At 32.1% G+C, this 15155-nt stretch overlaps 1 long non-coding RNA gene across 1 annotated transcript in view; it reads right to left on the reverse strand.

Annotated features, from left to right (window-relative positions):
- Positions 1-8404: 8404 nt before the first annotated feature.
- The window catches only part of LOC149136006 (uncharacterized), an 83278-nt gene continuing 76527 nt past the window's right edge, over positions 8405-15155 (reverse strand). The window contains exon 4 of the long non-coding RNA XR_016241317.1: positions 8405-9474. This is a non-coding gene — a long non-coding RNA (uncharacterized LOC149136006). The remainder of the gene's footprint in view (positions 9475-15155) is intronic.

Below are 15155 nucleotides of genomic sequence, written 5' to 3' on the forward strand. Positions count from 1 at the left end.
TCTGGTTAGCTGCAGTTGGGCACAAGATTAGAGGGACATTTGACTGTATGAATGATATCTGCATCAAAATTTAATGGTGCATGATGAAGTGAATATGTTACGCGACAGTATGGATAATAACTGTATGCTTTGTTCAACAGTATGGATTGTAATTACACCAAAACTCAAGACTGCTAATCCAGCAAATATGACATGATTGTATGCACAACAAGTTATCAGAATAGCTATAAGTAGCATAGTAGTTTACTTGTTTATATATATAGTTGCCTGCGCCTGTGTGTGAATATGAACTACAATTGTTAATGTCTCTGTTCAGCATGTTGAAAGCTTATTCACTTGTAGTTAATATTTTTAATAAACATTTTTTATTCTTACTTGCCCGTATTTTCTTAATGGCTTTGTCAGAAAAATGGTCAAGTGGGAACACTAAGAAATTTGATGATTTGTTTATTGCACATAAGTCTAAATGTCCATTTAGAAAAATCTGCCTGATATTAGGGGAGAGAGAGAGAGAGAGAAGTGGTGGGGAGAAAGCTGTTGGATCATCTAATAAGAATATTAATTTTTCTTTTAGTCTTCAAATAAGCTTTTAACTTGGTGTAATAACTCCCACTTTAAGAGTCCTCACTTCTATGTTAATTTTTACTCCTTTTAACTTTCATTGAGTTTACAAAGTAGAACCATCAAATAAATAATTGTTATTCACATAAGATGTGTTTCACAAGTAATATGCAACTAAAGTTACTCCAAGTCTAATCATCATGTTTAACATCTTTTATAAGTATTTACTCAATATTACACATTTGTGCCAGATACTCAAAGAAACTCATATGTTAAGATTTGTCTTATTATCACTATTGTGTCTCATTCCTTACCACTTTTGTTCTAAATACTTCACTAAACCTTCTAGTTACGAAGTTTTAACTTCTAGAACTACCCTGAAATATTTGTTTGGCAAACATTAAAACACTGTAACAACCACATGTGTATATAAATTTGTGTTTTAGAATCATCAAATGTGTATCACATGATACAGACAGGAAAGTGATATTTCAAATGCAGTATTGCTATTAGAACGGTAGGAAATTTTTTCCACCTTATAAGGTTAATAATACCTAATTTTTCTGTAGTTTTCAATGGCAATGCTGTGTTTGAAATACTAAAATACAAACTTTTAAACACAAAATCAGCTTCATCAGTCCCACCAATCCAGCAAAAAAAATAAAAAAAATAAAAAATAAAAAATAAAATAACAATAATAATAATCAAGAGGTTTGGCAAACTAATAAAAATAACAAAACTTTTGGTTAATGCAATCTTCCTAAACTTTAAACATCAACATTTATAAATGATAAAAATAATTATCTGTTATCGTTTAAATAGGAATCAAATTTTATATCTCTTTAACAACCACAATTAAAATAGTCTAAGAGATCTACTGATGATTTGGTTTTTCCTGTTTAGCCTTTTGAAAATGTGGCTTTGCTATTACTACAAGCTTCTTGCTTTTGTTGACTGATGAGTTCATACTTAGTTGAGCTCAGAGTTCTTTGCATACTACATTTTTGAGATGTCTGCTGTTTAGATTGTTTAAATTGTTTGGAGTTTTTCCTTTGATATTTACGGTCATTCATCATGATTTTGCATCATACAGCAAAATAGAATTAATGTAGCTATTGAAAGATCTAAATTTCATGTAACTAGATACACTTTTGCTTTCTAGACTCTTTAAAATGTTAGGAAGCTTCCAATTGCAGACAGCATGTTTCTTTTATAACTGAAGCACTTCACTTTATTCATTTTTAGATAGATATAAAAGCTTCACATATATATTGTAATATGTATCATAATTATATCATAACTAAATTCATCATGATTATGCCCATGTTTAAATAGTTTGTAATTTTATAATTTTCAAATTCCATAATAATATTATGTTTAAAAGCATCCTTTAAAGATTAATCTGAATAAAATCATTTTAAAATCAATGATAAATAAATGATTCTTGAAATATATCATAACATTATCATTTTAAAATTTATCATAACTCTATCATTTTTAGATGTAAAAAAAATTCTAAGATTTTTAAATTAATCCTACTTGGATCATTTTTAAATGTATCATAACTATTTCATTCTTATATTTATCATTTGCTTATCATTTTAAAAGCTGTCATTATTATATCATTATTAAATGCATCTTAATTCTTCATCTCTTAAATATACGACTGATATATTATTTCTAATTACAGCTCAGTATCCTTCTTAAATGTTTTAGAACTATATTATTTTACATGCATCATAACTTTAACATTCTAAAAATTTATCCCAACTTTATCTTATGATGATTTAAAAATATATCGTTATTATATAATTTATAAATGTATTACAATAACAGTTTTTAAATGTGCTGCAACTATATCATTAAAAAAAATCATAATTATATCACTTTTTAACATATGATTACTTGATTTTCAAATTAATCATAATTATTTCATTTTAAGTGTATCATATATCATTTTTAAGCATATCTTAACTTCATCATTCTTAACTGTATCATACATTTATCATTTTTAACTATATCACAATTACCAAGTGTTTAAAATGTATCAGTATTTTATCAAATTTGAATTATCATAACTATATTATATTTAAATGCATGGTAATTATATACTTTTAAATGTACCATATACATTTCTGTCATCAGCTTATGATAATATTGTTTACATTTTACACAAAGCCCTTCATTATTACATTTAGTGTAAAAGGTGCTGTGTAAAGGTTTTAGTGTAAATCATTTATCCATTGGTGAGATAAGAACGACTACTTCATGGTATTTACGATCTCACCATTAATATAGAAAAAGCTCTTCCTAATTTCATGCAAGAAAACCTTTAATCTAAAGGTTGGCCCGTTCACTGAATCAAATGAGGCATTTCTGTTTATTTGCTTTATTGGGAAGAAATATATATCAGTACTTCACGTTCACTGTTTTTCTATAAAATTCTACCTGAAATAAACATAAGTATGAGACTAATTTAGCAGGTTTTGTTGAAAATAAAACCATTTATCAACATGATCTGTCTTGGTAAGACAAACAGTCTGCAACATTTGTGAAAATTTGCTTGCTCTGCTGTATTACCTGTTAAATATACTTGTATATAATTATACATATTCACTCATAAGCATGCACACACACACACACAAAACACTTGTATGCATGCACACATGCACATACTTAAAGACACATAAATATACACTCACCTGTTGTGTATGTATGTGAGTGTATACACACATATTTATATTTATACTTATATATATATATATATAATATTCAAATATATGTTTATGTATATAACACCTACACACAAATACATATGTATGTGTGTGTGAGTGTATGTGTATGTATATGCATATATGTATATGTGAATATACATAAATATATATATATGTATATACATGTATGTATACATTAAGAGTGTGTGAGTGTGTGTGTGTGTATATGTGTCTGTGTGTGTGAAGTGTGTGTGTGTGTGTGTTTGTTTGCTTCTTAGAAATTAGCTAGACTTTCTCTAGCAGTATGATAACTTTAATACACAAACTTCTTTATATGTTAATAACTTAAAATCCTATTAAACGAGTAATCAGATTAGGAAGGCAAACAAAATATAGTGAAAGATGCAAGTTGCTGAGATAAAGATACTTAGAATGTGTCAGCTAATGTCGTGAAAATTATATGAAGTACAGCGTTTCCCCAGATGAGTGATAATTTTCTCTTTAATATCACCAACAGACGGTTGCTAGTGTTTTATGCTTTCACACCGTTATTTCCAACAAAAACACTTATCACAATTTCTTAAACAGTATTACTCAATTGTTACAATTATTGTTTATTTTTTCTGTTGTATTTTATGTACTTATAAATTTTTCTCCATTTGAAAATAGGAAATGTGTGTGTGTGTGTGTGTGTGTGTGTGTGTGTGTGTGTGTGTGTGTGTGTGTGTGTGTGTGTGTGTTTAGAGGGGGGGGGTCATGTAGTTTGTTGCATTGTTATTTCATCAATATTTTATTGAATAAAGGGAAAATGAAAATTTGTCAGCACTGAATATTTACCTTGTTCAGGAGGTGATGAAGAATATAAAAATGAGAGAGTACATTGAAAGTTGCATCATAGATGGTTGTTATTTGTCTTATAATGAGAGTCACAGAGACAAAAGACAGGGCAATAAAATGATTTAGTAACTATTTAATGAAATAAAGCTCTGGCTTTCTAGATCCAAATTTAAAACCCTAGATTTGAAAGGTCACCTCTTATATTTCTAAAGTCAATACGATTATAATTATGAATAGTTTACCTTGGTTAATTAAGTTGACCATACAAATGTAAGTGTGATAGATTGCTTTCTGGCCTCTATCTCAGCTTTTCTGTCTCATCAAATTCCTGTTTCATCAATGTTATCATATTTTGTTATCTTTGTCAATAGTAACAATGGACACAGATGCATTGGATCAACACACCTGCTGACTTATATTGTAACCAATTACATTCAATAATGGTCATGATTTGCATTAGCTGTGATCAAAAAGAAATGTCTATGTTTTAGCACTGAAATCCAGAGAGAACCTCTTCAAAGGTTTTTGTGTGGCTATAAAAATCTCTCTCAATCCCTCTCTAATGGAAGTATAATTTTGTCTGCCCTGCTATCATCCTAACAACTTGCCTGCCTCACATTACACACACATGCATAACCCTTCTTTATAACTTTCAAATTTCTCTGTGTATCTCCATCAAAACGTTCCTTTCTATATTACACTATGTAAACAACAAGAATAAAAAGAAATGAATTCTTCTTGCAATAAGCATCTCATCTTTTCTCTCTGTGTTCAAATATCTGAGAATAACATAAAAATTTATCATTCTTACTATTTAGATATAAAAACATTAGATGTTTATTCTATGTAGGTTAGAGAAATAAACTTTGTTTCAATTGCTGTGGTTCGCAGTTAGCTCTAATCAAGTAAATTTATGATAAAGAAAATACAGATTAGGTCCTTAAGAGCTTTCTGCAGACCAATTTGTTGTAAGCATTTGAGCAACATCTCCAGTCACAGGATAACTTCCTCTTTCATTTTCACCAAACTCAGAGAACCATAACAGAGTGATAAGTGCTACTCTTCTGCTTCTGATTATGACATTAGTAAACAAACAAAAAATAGCCTCCCAGCTATGACCATCCTGTCTATTTTGAGCATCATGTAATTCATTGTCCAATATCTTCATCTAAGATGGTAGAGTGTGACTTGAGGGAAATGTAGCTGTTATATTGAGTGGGTCAAGAAACTATGTATGATTCATCATTGATGTGTATTCTGTTTCTATAATTTTATATGGTGGCCTTTGTGAGGTACAGAAAAATTGCCAAATAAATGAGTTGCTGTATCAGTTCTATTTTCTTGTTGAACCATCTTTATTTTTAAACACAATAGTCATATGGGAAAAGACATAGCTCTGTGGTTAAGAAGTTTGATAGTAACTTACATGGTTTTTGAATTTGAGCCATTTGTGCTGTACCTTTAGTAAACATCTGCCATAGCCTAAAATCAATCACAGCTTTGTTAGTGACATTTGGTAAAAGAAAACGGTCTGGAATGTTGTTGGAGGGACTTGGTCTGTTCTTAGATGGAAGACTGCATTTATTTACAAGTTTAACATTACCTAGTTCTTGAGTATCTTTAGCAGGGCCAAGCATTTGCGTTAGTTTGCTGATCTGTTAATAACTACTTCTTATAAGTTTCAAAGATTCTGAAAAGTGTCATTAATGTTGTCAGTTGTCTTCAGATTAGGGCAGGTATGGCTGTGTGGCAAGAAGCTAGCTTCCTAACCACATGGTGTGGGGTTCAGTCCCACTGTGTAACAACTTGTCTTGTACTATAGTCTTGAGCAAACCAAATCCTTGCGAATGGATTTGGTAGATGGAAATTGACAGAAAGGCGTTGTATATATATATATATATATATATATGTATATATATATATATATATATATATATATATGTATATATATATATATATATATATATATATATATATATATATATATATATATATATATATATATATATATATATGTGTGTGTGTGTATGTGTGTGTGTGTGTGTGTCTGTGTGTGTGTGTGTGTCTGTGTGTGTGTGTATTTGTCTTCCTACCTCCTCTTGACAACCAGTGTTGGTGTGTTTGTGCTCCTGTAATTTAGCAGTTTAGCAAAATAGACTGATAAAATAAGTACCAGGCTTAAAAAAACAAGTTCTGAGGCCAATTCATTCAACTTGTTCCAGCATGGCCACAGTCAAATGACTGAAACAAGTAAGAGCTAATGCTGTGGTTAGCATTTAGCTCTAATCAAGCAAACTTATGATAAAAAAATACAAATTAGGCCCTTAAGAGCATTCTGCAAACTATTTTGTTGTAAGCATCTGAGCAAAATCTCCTAGTCACAGGATAACGTTCACCTAACTAGTACTATCATGCTGTAAACTTCAGAAAAAAATATATCTTTCCTCTTTCTTATAAGACTAAAAATTAAACCATTTTAAGTCACTTTTTGCTGTTATTGGGAATGGCCTTAGGAAGGGCCTTAAAGTGGAAAAACCTTTTGTATGTTAGTATACAAGAAAAAAAAAATTAAAGGCATTTTTCAATGTCAACAAAAAATATGATAAAGTATTCTTTTAGAAAAATAATAACTTTATATCCTCACTTCCATAAATATTAGATCTCATTATTATATAAACGCAAAACTTTATTAAGAATATAAATGCATAAACATAAAAGTATTTATACTTTTTGGTAATTATTTTAACATTGATGCAGAAGGATGACAAAGTCCATGAATTTTCTGCAGGATCTGCAAGGCTTGTAAGTGAAATGGGGAAAGAAACAATGACTCATAAGTTAGAAGCTTGGTCCAAGTTCTTGCTGCACACTAGATTCTGCCAAAGATATTCAAAGATCAAATGTTAGTGTTAAGCTAAGCAACCAGTGGTGAATTGCATGTTTTTGTTGCACTGTGCAGTTACCAAAGTAGCTGCCCATTTACTTGTATGTAATACACCACCTTCAAAAGTAAACACACATATATAAACATGCAGCCCAGTGCAATCCACACTCCTTGCACACTTTCATGTTACACCGCTGTACGGAATGGTTAAATTTACCACCTAGAAACTAGTACAATCCATCCAATGTGGCTTCTGTACTGGCCATCCTGCTTGAATATAATCATTGATGGAATGATATAAGGTGATCAGTGATGGTATTGAGAAAAATTATAGAGGACATTTTTCAAATTCATTTGAGCAGTACAGTTTCTTTAATATTTCAGTCAGTATATGTATGTCAATTTTGTTCCCTTGATTATTTAGATATACTGGCACTTGTGCTGGTGGCACAAGAAAAATAATTCATGCAAGGTCGTTGCCAGTGCCACTGAACTGGCTCCTGTGCAGGTGGCATGTTAAAAACACCACTTGAGCATGGCCATTGCCAGTACCGCCTGACTGGCCCTCGTGCTGGTGGCACGTAAAAGCACCCACTACACTCTTGGTGTGGTTGGCATTAGGAAGGGCGTCCAGCTGTAGAATCTCTGCCAGATCAGATTGGAGCCTGGTGCAGCCATCTGGTTCACCAGTCCTCAGTCAAATCATCTAACCCATGCTAGCATGGAAAGTGGACGTTAAACGATGATAATGATGATGATGACATTGCAGATTTCAGCTGAAATTCTCAGTTGAATTTATTTCAGTGTTTGCAATATATTCCTATAATTTTTTTTATACCCATTAACATTCGCAATGTTTTATTATATGTTTGTGTATCATATATAAGTATATATGTATCTAAGAGTTCATGCATGTATATATGTGTGTAGGCATGTATTCTGTTGAGTTTTATTAATTCAGTATCCAATAACACAGCAAAGCTGGTTCTTGAGCACTCATATGTGTTTTATCAATATTATTCTCAACTCAAGAACCCTCACTGACCACCTATGTCACTCTGCCATTCAATGCACTTAAGAAAATGGACTGTATCTAAATGTTTAGTCTTTTTCTATACTTGAGTGTTGTTCTTTCCTAAGTGAGTATGCTTTCCATGATCAAAAAGAGTAAATAATTTAAGCAAGATATGAAAAGACAGCACGTAGGTCTCATATTACACATGTAAAATGAAATAATAGGTTTAAAAATAGATGAAAACTGCAATGCTCTTGTGCATGAATATGACATAAGTTTGTGAACAATTTATAACATTAAGTAACAAAAGAGCAAATTAATGCAATTTATGGATGATTCAGAGACAAGTAAAAGTGTTGATGTGCAGCAAACATAACACTATTCAGAACTGGATGCAGTATAAGTGGTTTATTGCAAAGTGATTTGAGAGTTTGACAATTTCAGAATCAATAGTCAATGAAAACAGCAAGCAATTACACAAAGATGTGGGTATCACAGTAACTTGTGTTTTTACAGCTAGGTGGTTTAAAATATGAGATGACATCTGTAAACTTCATTTGTCCAATGGAAACAATTTAGCAAATATTCTTGGTGCTGAAATGTATTGTTATACAGGTGTGGACATGCACGCACCACACACACACACTTGTGTACACATACAGACATAGAGTGTTCAGGCTAAATTTAATGGTTTGCATAAAAGAAAAAGAAAACACACCATCCCCTCCAAAAATAAAACTATTTCTAAAAAATCAAAAAATATCAATTAAATTGTAGCTGGGAGATAATAGATTAATCAAACTAGCAACCCTCAGCTTTCCTCCATAACTTGAAGATAGCTCCAGGATCTGAAATATGCATTCTTCATTGAATCCCTGGGAAGATCTTCGAACACTTCCATGATATTGGCTACCAATTCAGCCTTAGTGTTGCAAGCACAGTAGTTAGTCTCTTTCTCAACCATGTACCACATTTCGTAATCCACAGAATTACAATTGAGGCTGGTAAAGTCATAGAAATTCTTCAACAATCACATTTGACTCTATCCAGAGGTATGGCAAGGAACCAAATCCTGTTGTGACATATATGTCATTCCAGCAGCAACTCTCTCCAACTATGGATTGACCACAGTCTCCAACAGCCTCACATAGCTGTCTGCTTAAGACCTTGTTCACAGATATTGGGATGAATCCTGGAATGCAGACATAGTCAGAATGTCTGCTGTGTCCATTCCTCCTGGTCATGGCTTCGTTTTCTCTGATGCAGCTGTTCGTGTCATGTTTTTGAGCAGCAGTAATGCTGTTAGCATTTTGATACTTGTTGCGAATCATCATGAAGCAAGTAACTATTTTTCAATATTCATCCAGCTTCAGGTCCTGCATACCAGCTGACCTTTTCTCAGTTACAGCTTTCATTTTTATGCTCTCCAATGCATCAACTGTTTACCAATGCATCTGGCTGTTCTGGAAAAAAGGAGACAAAAAAATTATTCATCAAAGTTGGCCTGGAAACTCTGTGTGTGTGTATGTATATATATATATATATATATATATATATATATATATATATATATATATATATACACACGTATACATACATACATATATATGTTATATCAATTTGTTTTGCAAGATTCCTGGCATGAAATCCTGTGTTGAAACAGATATTGTTGTACTTCGAGATGGTCATTTCATTTATTATTTTTTTGGCAGATAAACACACTCACTATATATATATATATATATATATGTATATATATATATATATATATATATATATATATATATATATATTCTTTTTTCTTCACTCGTTTATTACTGTTATTTTATTATTTTTCCAGACAATGGACAAGCGTCAAAATAATAAAAATGATAAAATAACAGTAATAAACAAATGAAGAAAAAAATATATATATAGTGCATGTGTTTATTTGGCAAAAAAAAAATGATAAATGAAATGACCATCCTGAAGTACAACAATATATGTATACACTTATATATATATGACAAGCTTCTTTTGTGGACTTTCTTTACTTGTCACCATCTAGCAAATCTACTGCCGAGGCTTTTGTCAGTCTGGGATTAGAGTAGAAGACACTTGCCCAAGGTGTACATATTAATCCAGTCTTTATGGAATTTTCATGTAATTAAAATACACTCTTCTTTGCAATTTCTGTCCACAGGAGGGTTTCAGCCAAATCCAGTTGACTGACAAATCATTACAACTATCACAGAATGTATTTTATAATTAGATGGACTGTGCCAAGCAAGGCTAGAAAACACTGGAAGGATAAAATGATGGAGACAACAGTATTGCAACAGTTAATTTAGAGGATAAAGCAGACGAGGAAAGACTGAAAAGGAACAATAAGTACATGTGGTTTAGTTTGGGGATGTGGTGTTACATACTTCAGAAAATAACAGGAACAAATATAACTGTAGTTGTTGGTGAGACACAGAAAAATGTAGCTTTGTGGTTGACTGATAGTTGGATATTGTTAATGACTCGAAATGCTAGGCACTAAATACAGTACTGATAAATAGGAAACACTTAATCCTTCAGCCAACAAGCTGTCTCCCTAATGATATGACCAGTTCAAAGCACTGGAATCAGTTTTTCATTCCTAATAAATTCATGTCAGAAATCATCACGATTATGATACATGAACACAATCTCAGCATTATAATCAGAACATGGACGTTTATACTGTTATCATTCTTATCTTCATCATCACAACCATCATTGCCTGTTAAAAAAAAAACAAAAAACACAACAACAACAACAAGATGCATGATTGCAATATGCATCTGCATTACTTTCATCTTTCTCATCATCATTAACATGATTATCATGGTCATTATCACCATCAGCCTTACCACAATCACTACAATAATCACTTTTATCATCACCACTAATTTTATCATCATCATTAGCAACAAATTTGAAAAGTTTTGGTGCATTGTTTGAGAAAACCGTATACTGCGGTCATCTCTTTACATCATTGCTATAAATGCAAATTATCGATTTTTTTTCTTCTTTATATTTTTGTTGTTTCTGTTTCCATATTTTTTACGTGACTTCCTTCTCACTTTATGTAAATTCTTATGAACTTTTACTATTAGATATCTTTATTTTATGTGCCATATCAGAAACATTTTGTCATCTTCAATTTGTGTGGCTATTTTATGGGGAAGTGATAAAATATCTGAATCAAAGATTTTATGGCTATAGTTTATATTCCAATGCTACATGAACTTCATCAAATAATGATTTTATTTAATGTCGAATGTACTTTTTCTTTTCTTTTCTATAGGCTATATCTTGGGAAATAATAATTTTTTTCTCAGTCAAGTGACAGTGGAATATTTTGCTTTTCTCACAGACTGTTTACTACTACTGTTGGTTCATTTATTTATTTGTTTATATGTCTATTATTTATTATTTTCTTTATCCTCTTATGCTAGCACATGTTATTGCTTATTTTCAAAGAGTCATACAAAAGACACTATCATATAAGCAATAGGGCAACAAATGCACCATACACATACACACACACACACAGAAAGATAGTTGTAAGAAACAATTCCCATATACCAGCAAAGAAATACTATAATGATAATGTAAGCGATAAAAGTATAAGTCATATATTGAACAAAACAAAAACATGCCAACACCCAACACTTAAGCTGTTATGGTACTTGCAGTCACACAAAATGTGATTAAAGGATGACACAAAGATGATGAGACATAAAAAAAATAATAAATAAATAAATAAAATAAAAAATTAAATAAAAAATATATAGATATTAGAAAGCATTTAATATTCAGTTATCTTCAAGTTCTTTCTTTCATTGTCTCATATAGACCGAAATGCACACACATTATATATATATATATGTATATATATATATATTTTGTTGTGTCTGGGGAGAGTCATTTTCTTATTGTGCCTTAAAATTTCCACTCTCCCCAGACACAACAGAATATGCTTCAACACACGAAATCACATAAAAATCTTGCAAACCAAATCCAGAAACGAAATATATATATATATATATATATATATATATATATACAAGAATTAAGGAATGGAGTCGATAAGAACCTTGGAGGTTCCACTCACTATGAGACATATGTAACCCTGATCTTATCGACTCCATTCCTTAACTCTTGTATTTTCATTTGCATACCTGACGATCATGGTAACCTACTGTGAAATATAAAAAAAAAAACTTTTTACAGTTTATCATACTTCAATACGAAAAATCCACAACCTTCCATCTCAATAAACCACTATTGTCCCTGAAAGTTGTTTTTTTATATTTAGTATGGATTGTTTGAAGCTAACTTCCTTCTTATATCTCGGTTCTTGAATCTTATGTGTGTGTGTGTGTGTGTGTGTGTGTGTGCGTGTGTGTGATTTGAGGTACCCAGTATGAAGATAGTAGCTACTAATAATTTCTTGCTTTGGAGACATGAGTATAAGCAGGTTTTTATAACAGACATTGTGTCTCCAAGCAATTATCAAGCTCTGAGCACATGGTCTATTCAATTTGCAAACCAGAATGCTGTTGCAAGAGAAATCACAAGAAATCACATGCAAAATGTGGAAGGGGAGATTCTTGCATCTAACTTCTTGTTTCTCCTAATTTGCAAATTGACTCATGGAAAAAACTGAAAGCATCATCAAGTGCATGCACTGCAAGTCTTTCTTCTATGAGAACCCATCCACCATCAAGTCCTGAAAGTGTCCACCCCCTATGAAGGACCTTATTTTACAGAGATGTATATAGATAAGCATCATTCCCTTTGCTTAGTCGGATACATAAGGTGTTCGTTTTGGTTAAGGTGAGGATTTTGTTTATTTATATATATTGATACTATACTATGCTGATGAGTGGAAACTAGATTTCATTCTGGTAATCGTGAAATCGGTCGATACATAGTTGAGTTTTTTTTTTAAATGTTTTTTTTAAGGTTGCTTTTCCTCGCATTCAGTACTAAAATGTGTCCATTTGGGAAGTCTGGTTTGTGGTATTATTCTATAGTAATGCCCTTTATATATATATAAACGAATAAGTATTTTCTTGGGAATAGAAATTTCCCTTAGGAATTTTTTTACACACTAGCTTCCTGATAAAATTCTTGTAAAAGATTTTTATCCTATTTTGATTTTATTAACCAAATATATTTTATATATATATATATATATATATATATATGATAAAGAGAGTTGTACAAAACAGTGTTGGATAAATATATGCATACACAGTAATATTTAACATGTTTATGTACTCTCAAATGTGAAAAGGCCTTTCACTGCAGAGATAGTCTTGGAAGAAATTTCGTCTTTCAGACAACATGTATAAAAAGTACATTGAGCCATGAATGATGCCATCAGCTCATGGGAAGCCTGTGTTTCTGCATTGTTACATGTGAGAAGCCGTGAATACCAAATTCCCTGTTCACTGCTCTAACAGAAAGACAGTTCTGATATATAAGAGCAAACAGTTAATTTACTAGTGTGCATAAAGCTTGGTCAAGCTCGGATTAATTAAATGAAGTCACACAAAGCAGCAGGTAAGACACATAAGAATGTAGAAACACATGCCTCCCATGCTCCAATGACGTCATTCATAGCCAAATGTGTTTTCATATATGTTGTCTAAGAGTTAAATTTCTTCCCAAACTATTTATACATTGAAAAGTATTCCCTCTTGTGAGTGTACCCAAATATGTCAAATATAATTGCGTATATGCGTACCTTACATAAAGATTAATTTTTGATTTATTGAGATTATCCCTGATTTCAGAGAGAGTGTATGTATGTATGTGTGTGTATATATATACATATATAGCTTTAATTGTTGAACAGATATGATATGAATGGATATAGTGGCGCTATAGTGGTTCTGACCGCTATTTCTAGACATGTATGGATTTCTCTAACCCTCTCCGTTATAACTGTAATTTATTCACAATCATACACTCTTATATATATATATATATATATATATATATATATATATATATAAAGTGTAGTATATTGCCACTTAAGTGTGGCTGACCCCTAGGGGTGGATGTTACTGTTGCTTTTAGCCCCAGGAGGACATCTCCTCCAGCTGGCTTATCGACACACGACTGTGTCCTGTTTGCCAAGGGAGTTATCCCTCTCACCTCGACCAGCAGCACGAACGTATCCGGATTTCAGGGTTATTTCCCTTCGTCGGCGTTCGACAGCTGATGACCTTGGTGAGAGAGACAAATCTGGCAAACCTTATATCTTCTTTTCCAGTGACATTCTTCACTGATATTGAAAAGGTGAAAACAAGCAATGTTAATTCTCTATATGAAGTATTAACAGTAACTGCACGATAAAGTGTAGTATATTGCCACTTAAGTGTGGCTGACCCCTAGGGGTGGATGTTACTGTTGCTTTTAGCCCCAGGAAGAATATCAGTGAAGAATGTCACTGGAAAAGAAGATATAAGGTTTGCCAGATTTGTCTCTCTCTCACCAAGGTCATCAGCTGTCGAACGCCGACGAAGGGAAATAACCCTGAAATCCGGATACGTTCGTGCTGCTGGTCGAGGTGAGAGGGATAACTCCCTTGGCAAACAGGACACAGTCGTGTGTCGATAAGCCAGCTGGAGGAGATGTCCTCCTGGGGCTAAAAGCAACAGTAACATCCACCCCTAGGGGTCAGCCACACTTAAGTGGCAATATACTACACTTTATCGTGCAGTTACTGTTAATACTTCATATAGAGAATTAACATTATATATATATATATATATATATATATATATAAAACAAATAATAAATGAGTATATGCATATATACGTACAGGTATGTGCATACCTACGTCTACCTGTATATATAGGTGCATATCTGGGTAATAAATTACAGTTATAACGGAGAGGGTGATAGAAACCCATACGTGTCTAGAAATAGCGGTCAAAACCACTATAGCGCCACTATAACCATTCATATCATATCTGTTCAACAATTAAAGCTGTCGGCGAGCGACATGACAAAAATTCAGAATTTAAATAAAAATGAAAGGTTAGTCCTCTATTGCAATTTCGAAGTTAGGAACCAAAAGTGGATCCATTCTTCTCTTCAGGAGAACATTTTTATACAC

Source organism: Octopus bimaculoides, chromosome 4, assembly GCF_046866305.1.
Source record: "Octopus bimaculoides isolate indiv1 chromosome 4, ASM4686630v1, whole genome shotgun sequence".
NCBI lineage: Eukaryota > Metazoa > Mollusca > Cephalopoda > Octopoda > Octopodidae > Octopus > Octopus bimaculoides.